At 40.1% G+C, this 22,635-nt stretch overlaps 1 long non-coding RNA gene and 1 pseudogene across 1 annotated transcript in view; one reads left to right on the plus strand and one right to left on the minus strand.

Annotated features, from left to right (window-relative positions):
* LOC132597912 (uncharacterized) overlaps window positions 1-22,635 on the minus strand; it is a 451,325-nt gene that overhangs the window by 326,145 nt on the left and 102,545 nt on the right. The window lies entirely within an intron of this gene.
* LOC115858525 (germ cell-less protein-like 1 pseudogene) lies at window positions 7,539-9,824 on the plus strand (annotated as a pseudogene).

Below are 22,635 nucleotides of genomic sequence, written 5' to 3' on the forward strand. Positions count from 1 at the left end.
ATCAAGTATGCTGTAACTGAAGTGACTTTAAAGTTCACACACTCTACGTCAGATGTAAAGAAATGTTATTTAATCACAAGCCTCTATTGTCTTTGAATAGCAATAGAAAAAAATACCTTATCTGGGTAACAGAGTCAATTTTTGTTTAAAGCTTATTCTCTTGCAGTTTAGCTAGGTGTATTTGGGGTACATGTTTTCACAGTTATCTCACACCTCTATATCTTGGTCTTTCTCTCCCAGTAGCTTCTGAGCAAAAAGAGATTCCTAGAAAACATCATGGTGGCAGGGGTGAGAGGTCCCTGTCACCTGCGCAGTCCTCAGCTCCTCACTGGTCTCACTGAGCCATGTCACCTCACTTGACCACTGGATGAATTCCTCTTTGCCTGCTGCATCTCCTGGTACTCCCCTGGCCTGTATGCATCTGCTACTGATGCCCAGAGGGCCCACCATGGCTCCCGACCCAACACTGCCCATTTGACCTTGTCTTGCCCTGACATTAGGTCTCCTTGCTTCCCCTTCTGGGCCTGGGCATTTCTGCATCTCCCCATGACACACATGGGCTGCAGGCTGCAGGGGACCAGGGGTGGGAGGGGCTCCATCTCAAGTGCTCTACAGACTGAACACACACAATCATTTCTGCTCTGCTGGAGTTGCTCCATGTTATTGTGGGACAAGAGTTGCAGAGCAGCAAAAAGTTATAGACATTAAAATTATCCAATTACTCCACTCATTCTGCTTTATGTTTACTTATTTGAGACTATGCTTTATTCTTCCTACTAGAGAAACCTGTCTTCAAATTGTGGTTTACTCTTCTCTGTATCCTTCTCCATAAACTAACCCCAGAAATTTGCAAGTCTTCTGCCATATTTTTCTATCAATTTATTAGATGTTGATTTCTCTTTTTTCTTATAGAAGAGAAAAGGAAAGCAGGTATACAGAACAGACGGGATTAAGAAAATGAATTTAAATTCTTTCTGTGCTTTATAGCTAGGAATTATGAATATTTATCACAGAAGACAAATTTGACAATTAGAAGAAATTTCACTAAAGTGAATGAATTACAGTGGTTATATGATACGGAGGATTTAAAAGCCAGTATAATCTTATATCATATTTACAAAAGTATCATGTCCAAGCCTAAGAAAGTTTATTAGTTATTATTTGTATGCTAGTTACAGAAAAATGTGCTACATGGCTTTATACAAAACGGCTCTTATTGTCTCATGCAACAAGCAGTATTGTAATGGCAGCCCATGGAGGATATGCCAGCTCAGAGATAGTAACTAGGAACCAGGTCTTTTTTATTCTCCAACATCAGCATCCTTGCTACCTCCTCAAAGTCATATGAGGGATGCTACACTTCCAGGTATCTTCTCCTCATCCTAGACAAGAGAAGGATAAAGCGTTCTCTCCCTAGAAGACGTTCGCCTTTTCGTTCAGGAAAAAATGTTCTTCCTAGAGACTGTAACTGAGCAGGACTCTATGGGGCCTTCCCAGGAAAGGACCACCCCCCCACCCATGACCTCTTTTTGCCTCTTTTTTGTAGAAAAATTTTAGCCTCCTAGGGCTTCCCCGAGTTACAAAGAAGAAATTTAATCAGAGAAGTGAGAAAATGCAAAAACAAAGGAAAACAGTCAAGCAAGACAAAATAATAATAGCTTAGCCATTAAACAAAGTCAAGGAACTTTAGTTCCTCCTCAAGGGCTATAGATAATATTCTGAGCCATATCCTTGAGCTGTTCTTCAGATACTGAAAGCCTCACAAGGTGGAAGTTAACTGCATGCTGACCAAAAGCAAGTAGACCCCAAACCAGTTGGAGCTAGAAGGTCGATGATGTTGACTTCTGAAACACCACCCTGTTCCCTGTTACCTCACCACCAACCAAGCAGAAGAATGCCTAGGAGCTGATCACACACCCTACAAACCCCCTCCCTCACCCTGTATCAAAATCCTTTCCCTGAAAGCCATTGAGGAATTCAGGCCTTTTGAGCATTAGCTGCCTGGACTCCTTGCTTGGTGCCCTGCAATAAATGCTGCACTTTCCTTCAACACAAGCCAATGTCAGTAGATTGGCTTTACTGCATACAGGTGAGTGGACCCAACTTTGGTGTGGTAATAAGACTTCTACTTACATATCACTTGCTAAGAATTTTCTTCAGGTCCTCTCCATCTCCCCATAACTGGAAGAGAGTCAGGGACAGTGAGTGCTTTAATTTTCCTGCCTTGAAAAAAAACACAGGAGAAAAGAAGATTGTGAAAAGAAGGCACTCAATTTTGAGTACCATCTTTAACAAGAAATAGATGACAGAACAGCTCTTGCTGAAGAGAGAAATATTTAGCCTCAAGAATAGGAAACTGTATAAAAAAACAATGCCTGTCTTGAAATATTTGAAGGGCTATTATGAGAAGGAGACTTGTTTGTGTTGTTCAAAAAGACAGATCCAGAATCAATAGGTGGGTCTTACTGGGGAACATTTCCTTCTTTACCTTAGTCAGAACACATTTGTTTTCAAGAAAATAAACCTAATCAAATTAGATTAAGATGAAAGTACAATTGACCCTTGAACAACATGTGTTTGAACTGCATAAGTCCACTTATACGTGGATTTTTGTTGTTGAAGTATAGCTGATTTATAATAATGTTATATTAGTTTAAAGTGTACAACACAGTGATTCAGTATTTTTACAGATTAGTGCATTTTTTTTCAGTAGTACATACTACAGTGCTACACGATCCAAGCTAGGTTGAATCTGAGGATGCAGAACCACAGATAAGGAGGAACTGCTTCTATGGAGGAACAGTATATACGAAGGGCTGACTATAAATTACAAGTGGATTATGTGGATTTTCAACTCCTTGGAGGGTCGGTGCCCCCAACTCCCACATTGTTCTAGGATCAACTTAGTTAATGACAATAACACAGAGGAATATCATGGAGCATGAGGTACAGCAGGTACCACAGGACCTCAAAGCCATCAGTCATTATCTCTGTCTCCCCTTCCTTCCCTTCTCCTCCCCTCTCCTCTCCTTCTCTCAGTCTTCCTCTCTGTCTGTCTGTCTCCATTTCTCTCTGTCTCTCCGCCTCTCTCTCACATGTGCACATGGCCTTTCATACCTGCTCCACTTTGCACTGTTGCAGTATTGCTCTCTCTCTGCACACAGCACACCAGTTCTCTGCTAAACTCATTTCTTACTCAGGGCCCACCTCAGGTATCCCAAAAGGATGAATTCCTATAGTTTAAAAAGTTGGTTTCTGGTCTTGATTTCAAATTTCTAAGAGGACAATATCTCACTGAACCAGCAAAAGTCATATGTTTACCCCTGGTTCTATCAAATGTAATCAAGAAAAACAAGGATCCATGGGACATGGGCCTATCCTTACTTAAACTGTGACAAGGCAAATTCTCTAAGAAGACTTGGAGATAGAGAAGAAATCATGGACATATCAAGTAAATATTCCCATGTCTGCCCTCTGTCATTCATCTTCCTCTCTACTGTCAAATTAATCTTTCTGAAAGACAGTTTCATTTATATCATGTATTCACCTATTCACAAACTTTCCATGACTAGACTGTCTATAAAATATCACCTGGCACTCAAGGTTCTTTGCAATGTAGTCCCAACGCACTTTTCTAATTCGATTTTTTACTACTCCCCTCTCTTGCTCCAATCAAATACAGAGAGGTCTTCTACCCTTTCCCCTGTACTTTGGGTGACCACACATGAGGTTTGCCCGGGACAGTCCCAGTTTGTTCTGTTGCTTAGGTACAAAATTATTAAAAGTGCCCCATTTTTAGTCTCTAATACGCCCTGATTTAGATGATAGAGGAATGATCCTCCTACCTAGAGGCCCATCCCCTCATCAACTTCAAGTTGCCAAAGCTTCACTATTCCTCAACATCCAGGAAAAATGCCAACTTATTTTTACACAAAGCCTTCTCCAACCTAAGAAGGTCAAAATAATGCCTCTTTCCTCTTAACTCCTTTAGTATTTTATTTGCTTCTTCTCTTTATTATCCTTGACACTTCCTATATTTTATTATAATTGAAATTTCTGATTGCCCTTGTGCTCATTTGGAGGACCCAGATGAAAAATTATACAATTACCTTGCTTTTGTTAGGATGTAAAACCAAGAAATGTGTTCAGCAGACCAAGGTGGTTTATCATGCTGCAGAAATGCACCTGGAAAGCACTAAGAAAACAAAATCGCATGGATGAGTGAAATCAACTCAAAATCAAATTTTAACATTAACTCAGTGGCTGCTCTAGGAAACTGAAACAAAATCCCTTTGTTGTGTGTGTCTTAACTTCACTGTCAGGCTCCAGTTAGCTCCAGAGAAAGGCTGATATATCAACAACAGAGGTGGCAGGGCTGGGCATGGTGGCAATTCTGGGTACAGTTCTTGCACTCAACCACCTCAGACTCTCTTACCCCTTTCCTGGTATCTGATGGTAAAGTCATAGAGTCAGGCTCTCAGGGCAGACAGGCCTGGGTCAAACCTCAGCTTTGTCACTTCTAGCTCTATGTCCGGGGCCAGTTACTCATTCTCTTGGAAGCCTTGGTTTCCCCATCCATAAAATAGAGTTTGACAGTGCAGATCCCATAGAGAGGTTTTAAGGACTAAAAGAGATAATGGGTGTAACCTGCTTTGCACAGTATGATTCTCTAATTATATTTTTATCATTATATGGTTCAAAGTCTATGAAACATGTATCCCTGAGCACCCATGGAATTATTGCCAGGATATCATAAAGTTACGTATACACCAAGCACTGCTGACAGTTGAGTAAATGATATGTCTCACATGCATAAGTGCCATTATTTTTTGAAATATTAGAATTAATACAATAAGAAATAAACTTAAAGTATTCTGAATGCAGCAATTATTATTATTTACTTTATCAGTAGAGACTAATAGTGTTAACTGGATCAGATGACTGGCCATGAGAGTTTTAGATGTTAAAAGTGACTCCATATTTGAAAAGGGTGGTAGCTCCTGCATTCACTTTCCAATTCCTGATAGACCCTTTCAAAGGAGAATTTTCCACTTCTCCAGGTCTTTGTGACCAGCTATTCTCCATGACACACATAGCTGGCTCCACTGGCTTCTGCAGGGCTGGGGCACTGAGCCTGGGCCAGCACCTGTGTGTAGCCAAGTGTTCTGGAATCTTACAGTGGATGTGAGGGTGGGGATTACTTGCCCACGACTTGAGAGACAGGAACTGAAAATGTAATCAGGCAAAGAGCCTCTAGGAAGTGCCAATCAAATTCCCAGATATTTATGCAAATGTGTTATCAATTAAAAGTTGTTGGGCAGGAAGGGAAAGTTCAGGTACAAACTTAAGGAGATGCAACTTAGGGGACCCTGGAGAGACAATGTTCAAAGCAGAGGCCCTGGTAAGCAGATATCTGCCTCAACTCTCTATTGGAGGTAAGAGCATCTAAAATCTACATGGGCAAGTGAACACAGTTCTGCTATTACAGTGTCATTTTTTCATGAAAACATATTATACCCTCAACTTGAGTGTCAGTACTTTATGTACAAACGTAAAGTCTGACTCAAATTTATATCCTGTGTAATATCTAGAAGAGTGTCTTGCACATATTAGGTGTTCAAGAGCTGTCTCCTATTAGCATCATTCAGCCTTGGAAGAGGCTTCCCTCTCTGATGATACACATTACATCCTTCGTGGTATTTAAGCAACGTCTCATAAACAATTGTGTACTGGGGAGATCTTCAAGATGGCGGAGAAGAAAGATGTGGAGATCAACTTCCTCCCCACAAATACATCAGAAATACATCTACATGTGGAACAACTCCTACAGAACACCTACTAAACACTGGCAAAAGACCTCAGACTTCCCAAAAGATATATTTTTTTTCCTTTTTCTCTTTTTGTGAGTGAGTATGTGTATGCTTCTTTGTGTGATTTTGTCTGTATAGCTTTGCTTTTACCATTTGTCCTAGGGTTCTGTCTGTCTGTTGTTTGTATAGTTTTTAGTGCTTACTATCATTGGTGGATTTGTTTTTTAGTTTGGCTGCTCTCTTCTTTCTTATTTTCTTTTTTTATTACTTTTTAATTTTTTTTAATTTTAATAATTTTTTCTAGTTTTTTTTTTTTTTTTTTTTTTTTGCGGTACGTGGGTCTCTCACTGTTGTGGCCTCTCCTGTTGCGGAGCACAGGCTCTGTACGCGCAGGCTCAGCGGCCATGGTTCATGGGCCTAGCTGTTCCGTGGCATGTGGGATCTTCCCAGACCGGGGCACGAACCCGTGTCCCCTGCATCGGCAGGCAGACTCTCAACCACTGTGCCACCAGGGAAGCCCTCTAGTTTTTATTTTAATAACTTTATTGTTTTTTTTCTTCCTTTCTTTCTTTTTTTCTCCTTTTTCTTTTGAGCGATGTGGCTGACAGGGGCTTGGTGGTCCAGCCGCGTGTCAGGCCTGTGTTCTGAGGAAGGGGAGCCGACTTCGGGACACTGGTCCACCAGAGACCTCCGAGCTCCACGTAATATCAAACAGTGAAAGTGCGCCCAGAGACCTTCATCTCAATGCTAAGACCCAGCTCCACTCAACAACCAGCAAGCTACAGTGCTGGACACTCTATGCCAAACAACTACCAAGACAGGAACACAGCCCCACCCATTAGCTGAGAAGCTGCCTAAAATCATAATAAGGTCACAGACACCCCAAAACACACCACCGGACACAGTCCTACCCACCAGAAAGACAAGATCCAGCCTCATCCACCAGAACACAGGCACCAGTCCCCTCCACCAGGAAGCCTACACAACCCACTGAACCAACCTTAGCCACTGGGGCAGATGCCAAAAACAATGGGAACTACCACTGCAGCCTGTGAAAAGGAGACCCCAAACACAGTAAGTTAAGCAAAATGAGAAGACAGAGAAACGCACAGCAGATGAAGGAGCAAGGTAAAAACGTACCAGACCAAACAAATGAAGAGGAAATAGGCAGTCTTCCTGAAAAAGAATTCAGAGTAATGATAGTAAAGATGATCCAAAATCTTGGAAACAGAACGGAGAAAATACATGAAACGTTTAACAAGGGCCTAGAAGAACTAAAGAGCAAACAAACAATGATGAACACGATAAATGAAATTAAAAATTCTCTAGAAGGAATGAATAGCAGAATAACTGAGGCAGAAGAACGGATAAGTGACCTGGAAGATAAAATAGTGGAAATAACTACTGCAGAGCAGAATAAAGAAAAAAGAATGAAAAGACTTGAGGAGAGTCTCAGAGACCTCTGGGACAACATTAAACACACCAACCGAGGGGGCAAGGTCCTGAGGTCCGCGCGCGCTGCGCGGCCAGAGGCAGCAGGCATGGCGGAGGATGGAGGCGGTAGTGTCCAACGCAACAGTCGGGGTTGCCCGTGAGAAGGTGGCGGTGTAGGCACACAGGCTACGTGGAGGCCGGCAGTGGTGGCCGGGCCATGGCGGGAGACCGTTTTCGCTGGGCTCCCTGAGGTGCGCTCCCTGAAGTCTCGGCGAGCCGTGACCCACGGGCTCGTTGAGCAGCCGAGTGCTGTGCCACCCGGGGTGAGCCCGAGCCCAGCAGGAGCCCGGTTCTGGGGCTGGGGGCTCGGCCTGGAGGCCGGAGAGTGGTGGCGACGCAGCCGCCCACGGCTTCTGTTACGGTCCGGGCAGCCGTAAGCGCAAGCGAAGCAGAGGGGCCTTCTGCTACTGTCACCCCGATTCTGAGACAGACGAGGATGAGCAGGAAGGGGACGGGCAGCAGCGACTCCTCAACACCCCTCGAAGGAAAAAATTGAAGAGTACGTCCAAATATATTTATCAAACATTATTTTTAAATGGTGAAAACAGTGGCATTAAGATTTGTGCTCTAGGAGAGGAGTGGAGCTTACACAAAATATATTTATGTCAATCTGGCTACTTTTCTAGTATGTTCGGTGGTTCATGGAAGGAGTCCAGCATGAATATTATTGAACTGGAGATTCCAGACCAGAATATTGATATAGAAGCACTGCAGGTGGCATTTGGGTCATTGTATCGAGATGATGTCTTCATAAAGCCCAGTCCAGTTATTGCCATTTTGGCAGCAGCTTGTATGCTACAGTTGGATGGTTTAATACAGCAGTGTGGTGAGACGATAAAGGAAACAGTTAATGTGAAAACCGTATGTGGCTATTACACATCAGCACGGACCTATGGACTGGACTCTGTAAAGAAAAAGTGCCTTGAATGGCTTCTAAACAATCCGATGACTCACCAGAATGTTGAACTTTTTAAAGAACTCAGTATAAATGTCATGAAACAACTCATTGGTTCATCTAACTTATTTGTGATGCAAGTGGAGATGGATGTATACACAGCCCTTAAAAAGTGGATGTTCCTTCAACTTGTGCCTTCTTGGAACGGATCTTTTTTTTTTTTTTTGCGGTACGCGGGCCTCACACCACTGTGGCCCCTCCCGCTACGAAGCACAGGCTCCAGACGCGCAGGCTCAGCGGCCATGGCTCACGGGCCCAGCCGCTCCGTGGCATGTGGGATCCTCCCGGACCGGGGCACGAACCGTGTCCTCTGAATCTGCAGGCAGACTCCCAACCACTGTGCCACCAGGGAAGCCCTGGAATGGATCTTTAAAACAGCTTTTGACTGAAACAGATGTCTGGTTTTCTAAGAGGAGAAAAGATTTTGAAGGTATGACCTTCCTTGAACTGAGCAAGGAAAACCATTTGTGTCAGTATTCAGACATTTAAGGTTACAGTATATTATCAGTGATTTGGCCTCCGCGAGAATTATCGAACAAGATTCTCCAGTACCTTCAGAATGGCTATCTTCTGTGTATAAACGGCAGTGGATTGCTATGCCCTGGGCAGAACAAGACAGTGAGGTGGGGCCTCAAGAAATCAATAAAGAAGAGCTAGAGGGAAATAGCATGAGGTGTGGGAGAAAGCTTGCCAAAGATGGTGAATACTGCTGGCGGTGGACAGGTTTTAACTTCGGCTTTGACCTGCTTGTAACTTACACCAATCGATACATCATTTTCAAACGCAATACACTGAATCAGCCATGTAGTGGATCTGTCAGTTTACAACGTTGAAGGAGCATAACATTTAGATTACGTTTGGCTTCTTTTGATAGTAGTGGAAAACTAATACGGAGTAGAACCAACTGGCTATCAAATACTTACACTTGAAAAGGACCAAGAACAAGTAGTGATGAACTTGGACAGCAGGCTTCTGATCTTCCCTTTATATATCTGCTGTAACTTCCTGTATATATCGCCAGAAAAAAGAACTGAAAATAATCCTCATCCAGAAAATCCAGAAAACTGAGGATCTCATCAGTTGGAAACAGTAGCACTTTGTAAACCTTTCTGGCCAGCTTTAATTTAACAGCCCTGCAGATATCCACATCTGAGGTGACTAACAGTGACAAAGGCCTTATGAACTGTTCAGATAATACAGAAGACTATTCTTATCCTCATTACATTTCTATGCATATATAAAAAAACATTTTAAAGCCAAGAAAATATCTGTCAAACCGTTTGTTATAAAGATGTCGACCCATGCTTTTTAATTTGGCATCAGTAGAAAATTGCCATAGGTAAATTTCACATTTCTCTGCAACCAAATATAGAGTTAATTTTTAGCTTGAACTTTGATCCTACCTAATGTTAGTGAACCTCAATTATCCATCTGTAAGTTTTATTTTTATTTGGCTAAAAGAATGCCAAAGGAATAATTTGGCCAATTATAAATGCTGTTTCAGTTGGTGTGTTTAAAGCTGTCCTTTAATTTTTTCAACTTCTCTTTATGATTCCTCCTCCTAGTCGAATTTTCATCCAATCTATATATGTTTTTAATCATTAAATATTTTTTCATGGTAAAAAAAAAAAAAAACCAACATTCGAATTATAGGGGTCCCAGAAGAAGAAGAGAAAAAGAAAGGGGCTGAGAAAATATTTGAAGACATTATAGTTGAAAACTTCCCTAATATGGGAAAGGAAACAATCAAGTCCAGGAAGCTCAGAGAGCCTCATACAGGATACAGGGAGAGACATGCCAAGACACAAATTAATCAAACTATCAAAAATTAAGGAAAAAATATTAAAAGCAGCAAGGGAAAAGAAACAAATAACATAGAGGGAATCCCCATAAGGTTAACAGCTGATCTTTCAGCAGAAACTCTGCAAGCCAGAAGGGAGTGGCAGGACATATGTAAAGTGATGAAAGGGAAAAACCTACAACAAAGATTACTCTACCCAGGAAAGATATTATTCCGATTCAACAGAGAAATTAAAACCTTTACAAACAAGCAAAAGCTAAGAGAATTCAGCACCACCAAACTAGCATTACAACACATGCTAAAGGAACTTCTCTAGGCAGGAAACACAAGAGGAGGAAAGGACCTACAATAACAAACCAAAAACAATTTAGAAAATGGTAATAGGAACATACATATCGATAATTACCTTAAATGTAAATGGATTAAATGCTCCAACCAAAAGACATAGACTGGCAGAATGGATACAAAAACAAGATCTGTATATATGTTGTCTACAAGAGACCCACTTCAGATCTAGGGACACATACAGACTGAAAGTGAGGGGAAGGAAAAAGATATTCCATGCAAATGGAAATCAAAAGAAAGCTGGAGTAGCAATTCTCATATCGGACAAAATAGACTTTAAAATAAAGACTATTACAAGAGACAAAGAAGGACACTACATAATCATCAAGGGATCAATCCAAGAAGGAAATATAACAATTGTAAATATTTACACACCCAACATAGGAGTACCTCAATACATAAGGCAAATGCTAAAGATGCTTTCATGTAAAAGAATGGAATTAGAACACTCCCTAACACCATACACAAAAATAAACTCAAAATGGATTAAAGACCTAAATGTAAGGCCAGACACTATCAAACTCTTAGAGGAAAACATAGGCAGAACACTCTATGACATAAATCACAGCAAGATCCTTTTTGACCCACCTCCTAGAAAAATGGAAATAAAAACAAAAATAAACAAATGGGACCTAATGAAACTTAGAAGCTTTTGTACAGCAAAGGAAACCATAAACAAGATGAAAAGACAACCCTCAGGATAGGAGAAAATATTTGCAAATGAAGCAGCTGACCAAGGATTAATCTCCAAAATTTACAAGCAGCTCATGCAGCTCAATATCAAAAAAACAAACAACCCAATCCAAAAATGGGCAGAAGACCTAAATAGACATTTCTCCAAAGAAGATACACAGATTGCCAACAAACACATGAAAGAATGCTCAACATCACTAATTATGAGAGAAATGCAAAACAAAACTACAATGAGGTATCACCTCACACCAGTCAGAATGGCCATCATCAAAAAATCTACAAACAATAAATGCTGGAAAGGGTGTGGAGAAAAGGGAACCCTCTTGCACTGTTGGTGGGAATGTAAATTGATACAGCCACTGTGGAGAACAGTATGGAGGTTCCTTAAAAAACTAAAAATAGAACTACCATATGATCCAGCAATCCCACTACTGGGCATAAATCCAGAGAAAACCATAATTCAAAAAGAGTCATGTACCACAATGTTCATTGCAGCTCTATTTATAATAGCCAGGACATGGGAGCAACCTAAGTGCCCATAGACAGATGAATGGATAAAGAAGATGTGGCACATATATACAATGGAATATTACTCGGTCATAAAAAGAAACAAAATTGAGTTATTTGTGAGGTGGATGGACCTAGAGACTGTCATACAGAGTGAAGTAAGTCAGAAAGAGAAAAACAAATACCATATGCTCACATATATATGGAATCTAAAAAAAATAAAATAAAAAGTCATGAAGAACCCAGTGGCAGGACAGGAATAAAGACGCAGATGTAGAGAATGGACTTGAGGACACGGAGGGGGAAGGGTAAGCTGGGAAGAAGTGAGAGAGTGGCACTGACATATATACACTACCAAATGTAAAACAGATAGCTAGTGGGAAGCAGCCACATAGTGCAGGGAGATCAGCTCAGTGCTTTGTGACCACCTAGAGGGGTGGGATAGGGAGGGTGAGAGGGAGTTACAGGAGGGAGGAGATATGGGGATATATGTATATGTATAGCTGATTCACTTTGTTATAAAGCAGAAACTAACACACCATTGTAAAGCAATTATACTCTAATAAAGATGTTAAAAAACAAACAACAACAACAAAAAGATGCAAAAAACAGAAAGGATACACAGATAGGATCACAGGGAGCCACGACCTTGTGAAGGCGCATCGGTGGAGGTTGGGAGCCAATAGCTTGATCAGAGTCCTTCATACTTCTCTCTGTTTCAACTCTCTGCCTTAACAAAAGAGCAAGCATGCAGGGGCACTGAACTGTTTGCAATGTTCTGTACATGACTCAGGCTTCTATGCTGTTCATGTGTTTTGATATAAAGTTGAATAAACCAAACTCTAGTTGTTGCCATTGTTTTTTTTTCTTTTTTTTTAACAACTTTATTGAAGTACAATTGCTTTACAATGGTGTGTTAGTTTCTGCTGTATTACGGAGTGAATCAGCTATATGTATACATATACCCCCCCATATCTCCTCCCTCTTGCATCTCCCTCCCACCCTCTCTATCCCACCCCTCTAGGTAGTCACAAAGCATGAAGCTGATTTCCCTGTGCTATGCAGCTGCTTCCTACTAGCTATCTATTTTACATTTGGTAGTGTATATATGTCCATGCCACTCTCTCACTTTGTCCCAGCTTACCCTTCCCCCTCCCCGTGTCCTCAAGTCTATTTTCTACATCTGCGTCTTTATTCCTGTCCTGCCCCTAGGTTCTTCAGAACCTTTTTTTTTTTTTTTTAGATTCCATATAGATGCGTTAGCATACGGTATTTATTTTTCTCTTTCTGACTTATTTCACTCTGTATGACAGTCTCTAGGTCCATCCACCTCACTACAAATAACTCAATTTCGTTTCTTTTTATGGCTGAGCAATATTTCATTGTATACATGTGCCACATCTTCTTTACGCGTTCTTCTGTCTATGGACACTTAGGTTGCTTCCATGTCCTGGCTATTGTAAATAGAGCTGCAATGAACATTGTGGTACATGACTCTTTTTGAATTATGGTTTTCTCAGGGTATATGCCCAGTAGTGGGATTCCTGGGTCATATGGTAGTTCTATTTTTAGTTTTTTAAGGAACCTCCATACTGTTCTCCATAGTGGCTGTATCAATTTACATTCCCATGAACAGTGCAAGAGGGTTCCCTTTTCTCCACACCCTCTCCAGCACTTATTGTTTGTAGATTTTTTGATGATGGCCATTCTGACTGGTGTAACACACTACTGTAAAGAAATTATACTCCAATAAAGATGTTTAAAAAAAATTGTGTACTGAAAATTAGAAAAAGTTTAGTAAAACATATATTAGTGCGGCCATAGAGGAACTGGACATGAAGACATCCAAAACTGCTTCTAATTCCAAGCATCAGTGATTCTATATTCTGAAGTTGACGTCTATAGTTCTATAATAATGCAAATTTTGACTCAATGATTTAATGGACAGCACTCTTGAAAATAAAATTCAAGCAATATTATGCCTGATAGAAAGCATTTTTTTTTAAGTTCTTACGGATCTTAAAAATTGTATAATTGCAAATGTTCATTAGGATATAACTGAGTGGTCCTCTTTCCCTACTTACTAGTATGTGCCAGGGTGCCATAATTATAAGAGTAATTATGAAAGGAAAATGTACTCCCTCACAATGAAATTTATTTCATTCCTCTCAGTAAAAATGCCTTGGCAAATCTATGAAAATTATTATAGATGTAGAGAAGCTCTACTCTGGGGAAAAGACATTAAAATAGGGCATGGAGAAAAGAAAAAATAATCACATAATAGATGAAAATATTACATAATACTCCATAGATGAAAATGCCCGTTCTCTTTTGCACAGAAATAATAGAAGAATGCAGTAAAATCTGTCCCAGTGTTAGAAGATGTTTTATGTCCCAGTGTTAGAAGATGTTTTATGTACTTTGCCTTTTTATCATACCTCTGATTTTGGTTAGTTTATGGCTCTGCTTCAAGTTTACTTTTATAGAGATTAATGCAATTTATACAGTATATTTCATTTTATGATATACTTAACAATAAGTGGATAGTAATTAAGGCTGTGTGATATGGAGGAAAAATGCCCAGGAACTAAATACATTTAAAAAAAATGTGCTCTTTGAGTTTAATAGCATTTGAAGTATTTAAATAGCTTAAATTAAATTAGAGTTAATAGAGTTTAAGTAAGGTTATAGTCAAAAAAGAAATATTCTCTCATAAAAAAGAAAGTTATTCTGGAGTCATGGACGTTTTTTCTCTTGATTCTCCGTGAAGAAATATCTTTGGGTTATTAGGAGTCTTCACGATTACCGTGCAGTCAAAGGCTCATGAATTGACGATGTTGCACGAGAACTAAGAAGTATTCCATTTCCACAGGTGAAATTTCCTACAGAAAACCCCAATGTAGGTATGAAGAAATTGTTAACACATCAGGCCAACCAAAATTCTACTACATTCCACATTCAAACATGCAGCAAAAATGACTGACATGAAGTGGAAATGGAGAATAGCCTCTCCAGCCAATCCTGTGCATAGGGAACCTCAGAGATGCTTTTCCCTAAATCAGACAAGTGAGGACTTGTTTAGGGTTTTTTGTTTGTTTCTCATTTAAATTGTGCAATGATGGACTTAGTTCTGGCATTGGACGGTGGCCTGCTTAGTTCTGGCACTGGATGGTGGCCTGCTTCTAAAGGCAGGATCAGGAGAGGAGTTGATGAGATAGTAGGAGGCTAGCAGAGCTTCAAAAGCCAGCAGAACCTGACTGGTGGCACCATCCTGGCTTCTGATAGGGCCAATCTTAACACCACCACATACACTGTCAGGGTCTCTTGGTATTCACTAGTACTGGTATGTTTTTTCCAGATGTATGGATTGGCATATGACGTATGGGTCAAATACCCCTTTCCATTCCTTCAATAAATCAAATTCTAATGCTCTTAAAAAAATAAATTCTAAATATCTAAAGCAACAACATCAATTTCATTTAAATCTTTATCCTTATATAGGTAAATTCAGATTTTTTTAAATGAAAATAAACCCGAAATTAGTCACATACACACACACAGAACAACTTTGGGAGGGAAGAAAAGAAAACCTGCCAACTAGAAGATATAAAGACAATTCAACTACAAACTGAACTCCCTTTTTTTCCCTCTTGGCTCAGATGGAATGAAGCTGGAGTGACGTTAAGCTACATTGTCATTTCCATGGGAAGAGTAAAGGAATGACATAAAGTTTAATCCTCTATGCGTGGAGGCCAAACTACTTAGCTCTACTTTTGATTCTGGTTTGTTTATAAATGTATCTCACATTTTCTTTTGTAATCATTAGTACAGCAAATGTTGCATAGCACTTGGCACAATGCAGTTACTGAATAATGAATGAAAGAATTAGTTAATTAGTGAAAGAATATAAATTTCAGATGTCTTTACTCATTTGCTTAACTAAGATCCCAATCAAAACCGAAAGCCTCTTTTGGATTATCCTGTGAGTATTATAAGAGAACAATTCTCTCATTTCTCAAAAGAAAAAGGACTGACTTCTTTTGAATCAACTGAAACCCCCATCATTCTTCTTAAATTTTAAAACAGAGCTTTAAAAGAATTCCTCCAATTACTTTAAAAGAAAAAAAACACAACTTCAAGTGTGATTTTCTGGTGACTTGGGTTCTTGATATTCTTTGATTTGCTTACTTTTTCTATAAAATGAATGGTGATTAAAGTATCTTATCAACCAAGTCACTATGAGTGGTGTAGCAAAGTACACAAAACATGAAGAAATATAATATGTTATATTTCTGATTAGCTGTGTGAATTCTGGCAAGTCATTTAGCCTATTTGGACCTTAGTTTCCTCACTGTGAAAGTTTCACTCAAGAGCTGTTGTGAGGACAAATAAGGTATGAACGTAATATAAGACACGATATCAATGGAAGACATTTCTGCAATATTTATGTAAACCACATTTTTTCAAGTCAGATCATTTAGAGAGAAAAACATATCTAGATTTAGAGATAAAAACATGTCTAGAAGAGTGGGTAAATGAAAAGAATACTGGACTTGGTATCAAGAGACGTATATTCAAGTCCCAACAGTTTTACCTTTGTAGACCAGAGCCCTTGGCCATTCTGAACCTCAGTTTCCTCATCTACAAAATGGAGGTAATAATACCTCACAGTGTGGTTGTGATCTAAGATATAGAGAAAATTAAGGAGAGACAGGAGCTAGTCTTTTCTGTGAGGAAACTACATAGTTCAGCCTCCTTCATTCCATGAAGATGAAGGGAAAGGCTGCAGGACCAAGGTGGGTTCCATCTCCCACCATGAAGAATCCAGAGCCTCCTATGAAGGCAACGTTCAGGCATGTAACAGCTATCTACTTCTGATTTTAAACTCTAGGGGTTTTCCCACTCACTTTGAGAGCCTCCACCTTGTTCCAACATCACATCCAGTCTCTTCATGGAAAAGCCATAACCAAGAGAACAGGATCACTTGGCCAGAAGGGTTCTTAGAGGTCCCTTTTTTTTTTTTTTTTTACGGTACGCAGGCCTCTCACTGTTGTGGCCTCTCCCGTTGCGGAGCACAGACTCCGGACGCGCAGGCTCAGCGGCCATGGCCCACGGTCCCAGCTGCTCCGCGGCATATGGGATCCTCCCAGACCGGGGCACGAACCCTCGTCCCCTGCATCAGCAGGCGGACTCTCAACCACTGCGCAACCAGGGAAGCCCGAGGTCTTTTGATAGCAGTTAAATGTTTGCTCTTTGGTGTCATCCTTCCTGGTGTCCAGTTCCAGTTCTGCAACTTACTGGGTGTGAGTGCTTGAGCACGTTACTTGGCTTCTCTGAACCTCAATTTTCACATGCTATAAGAGAGGAATAATAATATCTATTCCAGTGGATTTTGAGAGGATTAAGTTAGAGAATCAAATGCCTGTAACTTGGTAAATTTTAAATAAACATTGCCTATTATTTGGGTTAATTCCTTCATTTGATGGATACAAAGAAAATAATAACAATAAATATAAGTAATTCCTGATATAGCTCCTTGCCTTTTGAGCATATTTTCCCATGTGTTACCTTATCTAATCCTTTTGGTGCCCCATGGAGTGGGTTATTATTAGTACCATTTTGTAGAACAGGAAACTGAAGTACAGGCAGATGATGTAATGCACCCAGGATCTCTTCCAGAGCTCTTAAGTTAGGTCTCTTTGACTCCCAGACAATACATTTTCAGTTGGATCAGGCTAACCCTAGGCAGAAGGATTAATAATAGCTACCATTCACTTTGGGTTAGGCATTGGTTGGGCCTTTACATGTGTTATCTTACTTAAGCCTCATAACAACTTTATAGTAAAGAAAATATTAGAGTCTCCATTTCAAAAAAGTTAAAGTAACATGCACAGGGTAATTGAGCTATTAAGTACTGGAGCCAAGTTTGAACCCAACCAATTTCATGTTTTATCATTAAACTAAACTGTCTCCTGATAGAAAGCTATGCTGGAGCACAGTGTTCAAGAAAGAATGTGTCTTTATCCAGCATTATGAGAAGTGAGGGAGAACACAGATTAATAGAAACATGCCAAGACCTTCATATAAGATCTACCGTGTTAAGCACTTTACCTATGTTATCTTCATAGCTACCTCAAAAGGTATATGTTATTACTCCCACTGAAACAGACGCAGAGAAATTATCCTACATTTAAAATTACAAGGCTAATGGCAAAGCTAAGATTTAAACCCAGATGTGAGAGTGAAGCTCTTGACCTTTCTATGACAATGACACTGCAGGCTTTTAAAACATAGGTGAATTTAGACATCATCTCCACTGGTTCTCACCCTTGCCATGAGCAAACCGACGCCATAGGAGCCCATGTTTTTCCTCGCAGTTAGAACTTGTGACATAAGTCAGCTTGCCCAACTCCTAACCCGGTGATCTTTCTAGCTCACCAGGAAGTATAAATGTGACCTCTGTCCTGGGGAACTCATACTCTAGGTGGAGAAACACAATCAGAAAGCAACACATGTTAACATGTATCAGAGCCTGCATCCTGTGCAGAAGGGGCATATTTTCTAGAAGTTACAGAGACACTGGGTCAGGGAGGACAGAAGAGATAAGTGTGCAGACTCTCCAGTTTAAGACACATAAGAATCACCCCTGAGGAACCCACTTAAATGCAGATTCCCAGGCTGGGAACAGAAAGTCTGAAAACAACAGTCTACATTGTTTTAATAAATAGCTCTGATTCCGAAGCATATGCTCTAATTCCCTGCTCTGAGAAATAGGAAACTTGTGAGTATGTTGAAAGAGCAGTAAAAACATAAGATTGGGTGTAGAAGATAAGAGCAGATTGAAGAGCATTTTGGAAACCAGGTAAAACAATGCACATTTGATATAATAAAGAGGGGAGCTTTGGAGAAGGGGAGCCAAGATGAGTGAGGGCTCCATGAAGAATGGAGTGAAGCAGTGAGTTCATGGGATGAGGAATAAAAGGTAGGAAGATGAAGGGGTGTGTTTTAGAAGCATTTCAAATGGCAAATCCATAGAACGGGCAGCTGGTCAGATGCAAGGCATAAAGCAGACGGACCGTACGAGCACCTGGACAGAGGAGAAGTAGTGGGTCTGGCTGTGGAGGTGCACACCTACGCATGGCTAAATGCTAATAAATACCACTTTAGTCGTACACTGTGACAAAGTTAAAAATTCTTCTTGAAACATATAGTCATAAAAGACATAAAGTGCTCCTTTCAGCAATTCCTATGTGAAAAAGGAGGCCAAACCTCACATTCCTCATAGAGTCCTGAAAAGAACCCTTTTAAAAGGACACAAATTAGAAAATGTTTTGCTGATACTTGATCTCCCCCAAACCGGGAGGCCCTCGGTTTGGCTCGGAAAAAGTTGATTATTTAACTCTTCTTCAGCAGTTTTCTTCATATCTCTTCATTTCTGCCCAAAGACAGAACAGTGAAAAACTAATACTGGATATTCAGAAAACTATCTTCAGAAAAATCTTAAAATGCTCAACCAGCATCTTTTTTAATCCTTTTTGCAGTTAGAAGAAACATGAGGCACTAAAATTGGATATCAAGGAGTTCTAGTCTGGAATGGGTAATCTTGCCCAAAAAAGAGAAAAAAATCAATAAGATAAGAATACAACTCAATTTCAGTTAAACCAGATAAACCACAAATAACGCTAAGAACTTTCTAATTGTTTTTTTGTTATAACTAAAGGATCCAGGTCTTTGAAGTTTTTTCCATTAACACTTGAAAATAGAAGCAGGACACTACGGTCTGTATCAGTGGTTCCCAACCTTTTTGACATCAGGGACAGGTCTCGTGGAAGACAATTTTTCCTGGGGGGTGGAGGGAGGAGGGGGGATAGTTCAGGCAGTAATGTGAGAGATGGGGAGCGATGGGGAGCGGCAGATGAAGCTTAGCTCGTTCACCTGCGGCTCACCTCCTGCTGTGCAGCTGGCTAACATCTGAGGCCCAGGGGATTTTCTTAACAACTCATACATTATCACTGAGCACTGCAGAGACACTGAAGGGGTTGGGTAAAAAAAAGGAGGGCATTATAATTCAACTACAAAGTCTAGTTCACTAGCTAGAACATTAGTAAATGTCAATGGATCAGCTCTGTTAATCTATGAACTTTGTACTTTAAAATTTTTGCTTTATACATGATCGTTGATATAACCTAAGTTTTTCAATTTGAGGACTTCAGGTCCCATAGTTTAAAGAGGAAAGAAATCATCTGCTCTTATTTAGACAGTTTATTTCAGTAAAACAACAGGGATCTTTTGGTTGTTTCTGCCTCCATCCCCCGCCAAAATATACTAACGTTACCGAGCCTAAGCTCGTACTGTTTGCCGCACAACAGGCCAATAATCGAGAGACGAGCTGTTGGGGAAGGGAACAATGACTTTATTCGGAAAGCCAGCAAACCAAGAAGCTGGTGGACTCGTGCCCCAAAGAACCATCTTGCCTGAGTTAGGATTCAGGCTCCTTTTATACTAAAAGGGGAGGGAGTAAAGTCAAACACTTCCTGGTTCCCATCAGCCTCCAGAGAGTATGTGTTAATTTCTTCCTCCCTGCAGTCATTCACGGGTGGGCCTGGTCAGGATGTTTCCTGTGAGCCAAAGGTATTTTAGCTTAATGCTCATTACCTGGGAAGCAGGGTTCCCAGAGATGGGCCATTATGTATAAGTTAAGCTTATAGGCAACATCCCTTTAGTGATTAACTTGTTACAGAATACAAAAGGTTCTTCCCTATTACACTGAAAGTCCACCTACTCATCAAGGAATTCTGATTATTATAGCAAATGTTATTAGATGAACCAGTCATTCTGGGCTCACATGAACAGAATTTGGAGTATTTCTATGCGAAAACTAATCTGATCATTGGAAATATTTCAATACTTCATTTAACTTGTGGTCATTCTCATTTATTCATTTATTTCTTATTAAACTGAGTACCTATTATAAAACAGGTACTGCTAGGTGTCAGAAAAAGGATAGTTGAAATATGTGGGAAGGTGGGATTATAAAAATGAAGAGCTCACAGTCAGGTGAGAGAGAGTTAATTATGCAAATAGCTAGAATTTAATGTGAGAAACACCATAATGGATAAATACCAAATGCTGTGGCTACACAGAAATATGAGGGGGAAGGTTTCATTTGAACCCAGTCTAAAAGAATAAATAACAACTAAGTAAAAGGGAGTGACATTCAGGGCAAGGCATTCTTGGCAGGTAACAAGCTATGAAAATGCTAAGATATATGAAAAGAGAGACTGTGTTGGCGGGGCCATGAGTATGTCTATGTGGTAAAACAAAGGGAATCTTAGGATGTCCAGATCTTAGAGAGGATCTTAGGAGGACAATGATAGGAAAACACAATCTAGCCAGGAGGTTATATGACATATCCTATAATAAAGTGGGAGCTGTTGGCAGTTTTTACACAGGGGCAGCTCCATATAACGTTTGGATCTTAGAGAATTTCCATCTTTGTCAGAAGGATGGAGTGTGGAGATGACTCAATTTAGAGAGAAAGCTGGCACAGGTGTGGACAAGGATATGGGGTGGATAGAAGGAGGTATACTGAACACCACTGGTGAAGGGTAGAGGTAGGGTGAGGATAAAGATGTGGTTTCCCACTTGGGTTGCTGGTAGGCAGTTTTTTGTGTACCAGTTAAGCTATAGGATAAAGCCTACCATATTATATGATCTCAAGGACTACCTTAAGTGTCTACTAAGACTTAAGCGTCAAGAGAATATGTTCCACTCTTAGCTTTCTTCTTATTTATCCAGGACCCCAGGAAGTAAATGTGGTATCCATTTACTGTCGGCATCATGGAAGAGGACACATGTCCCACAGCCACTGATGCCATTTGGTGGAGGACAGGGTGGGTACCAGGATGCAGCTGGAGATTCATAGATTTCTAGGCTGCATATAGTACATTCCCATCTTTGTCCAGGTGAGTGATTATCCCCAGGAGGAATTCAGGTCAGTTCTATTGTTAAGAGAGGCCATGAAAGTCAGGGTTTGGGGAGGTACAGAACTCATGGCTATGGAAGATGTGATAGAACACAGGAAGTCAAGTGCTGTAAGATGCTTAATCCCTGAGGAGTTAAATGGTTATCTGAGGGATCCTTTTCTATGGCCCACCACTTCCTATATATGTCATCACTCAGAATATGCAATTTGGTGGGCATATAAAACCAAGTACATAAATGACTACTATCACAGAGTTAGGAAAACTGTTTAAGAGAAGTTCAGAGTACCACAGTGCTCAGAGGAGGGTAAAGAATACCCAATTAGTGAATCAGAAAATAATATATGGAAGTAAGAGCATGAAGCTTTGAACAATAGCTTAAAATTCAATGAATTTTAGAGAGATTAGAGAGGAAGAGCATCCCCGCCAGAAAGAATAGCATGTTCAAAGGCTCAGAGAAGGAAAATCCTTGGGTTTTTAAGGAACAGCAAGTAACAGGGAGGATTGGAAAACAGACATAGGAAGAGAGAAGATCTTGGCAAGGTTGGGGTTGGAGAAATGTACATGATGGGAACAAAATATTAAAAACAGAAGGCACATAATTGGTAATCTGTATTCTGGAGTCCCCTGTGCCCAAGCTTCTCAATCTATATGATAGAAGAATACCTTCCTCTCTCTTTTTCACCATAAGCAATTATGAATTTTCACTCTGTTCCTAAAAGGTGAAAAGAAACCCAGGATATTATTATGAACCTGAATAATAATAGCTCATGTTTATTGTGCTAGGCATTGCAATAATAGATTATCTAATTTAAATAACACAACACTATGAGGCAAGTGGTATTATTATTCATATTTTACAGATGAGAAAACTAAAGTTTAGTGATGTCAGCTTTCCAAGGTCACAAAGATAACAAGCGGGGAAACCAGAATTCAAACACTAAATGCAAAACTCAAGAAAAGGATTTGTTCATGTGCTCTAGATATATGATCTCTATAAGCGCTTGCAAGTAAGTCAAGTTATACAAATAACAAAGTTTACCATTT

The sequence above is a fragment of the Globicephala melas genome, chromosome 10 (genome assembly GCF_963455315.2).
Source record: "Globicephala melas chromosome 10, mGloMel1.2, whole genome shotgun sequence".
NCBI lineage: Eukaryota > Metazoa > Chordata > Mammalia > Artiodactyla > Delphinidae > Globicephala > Globicephala melas.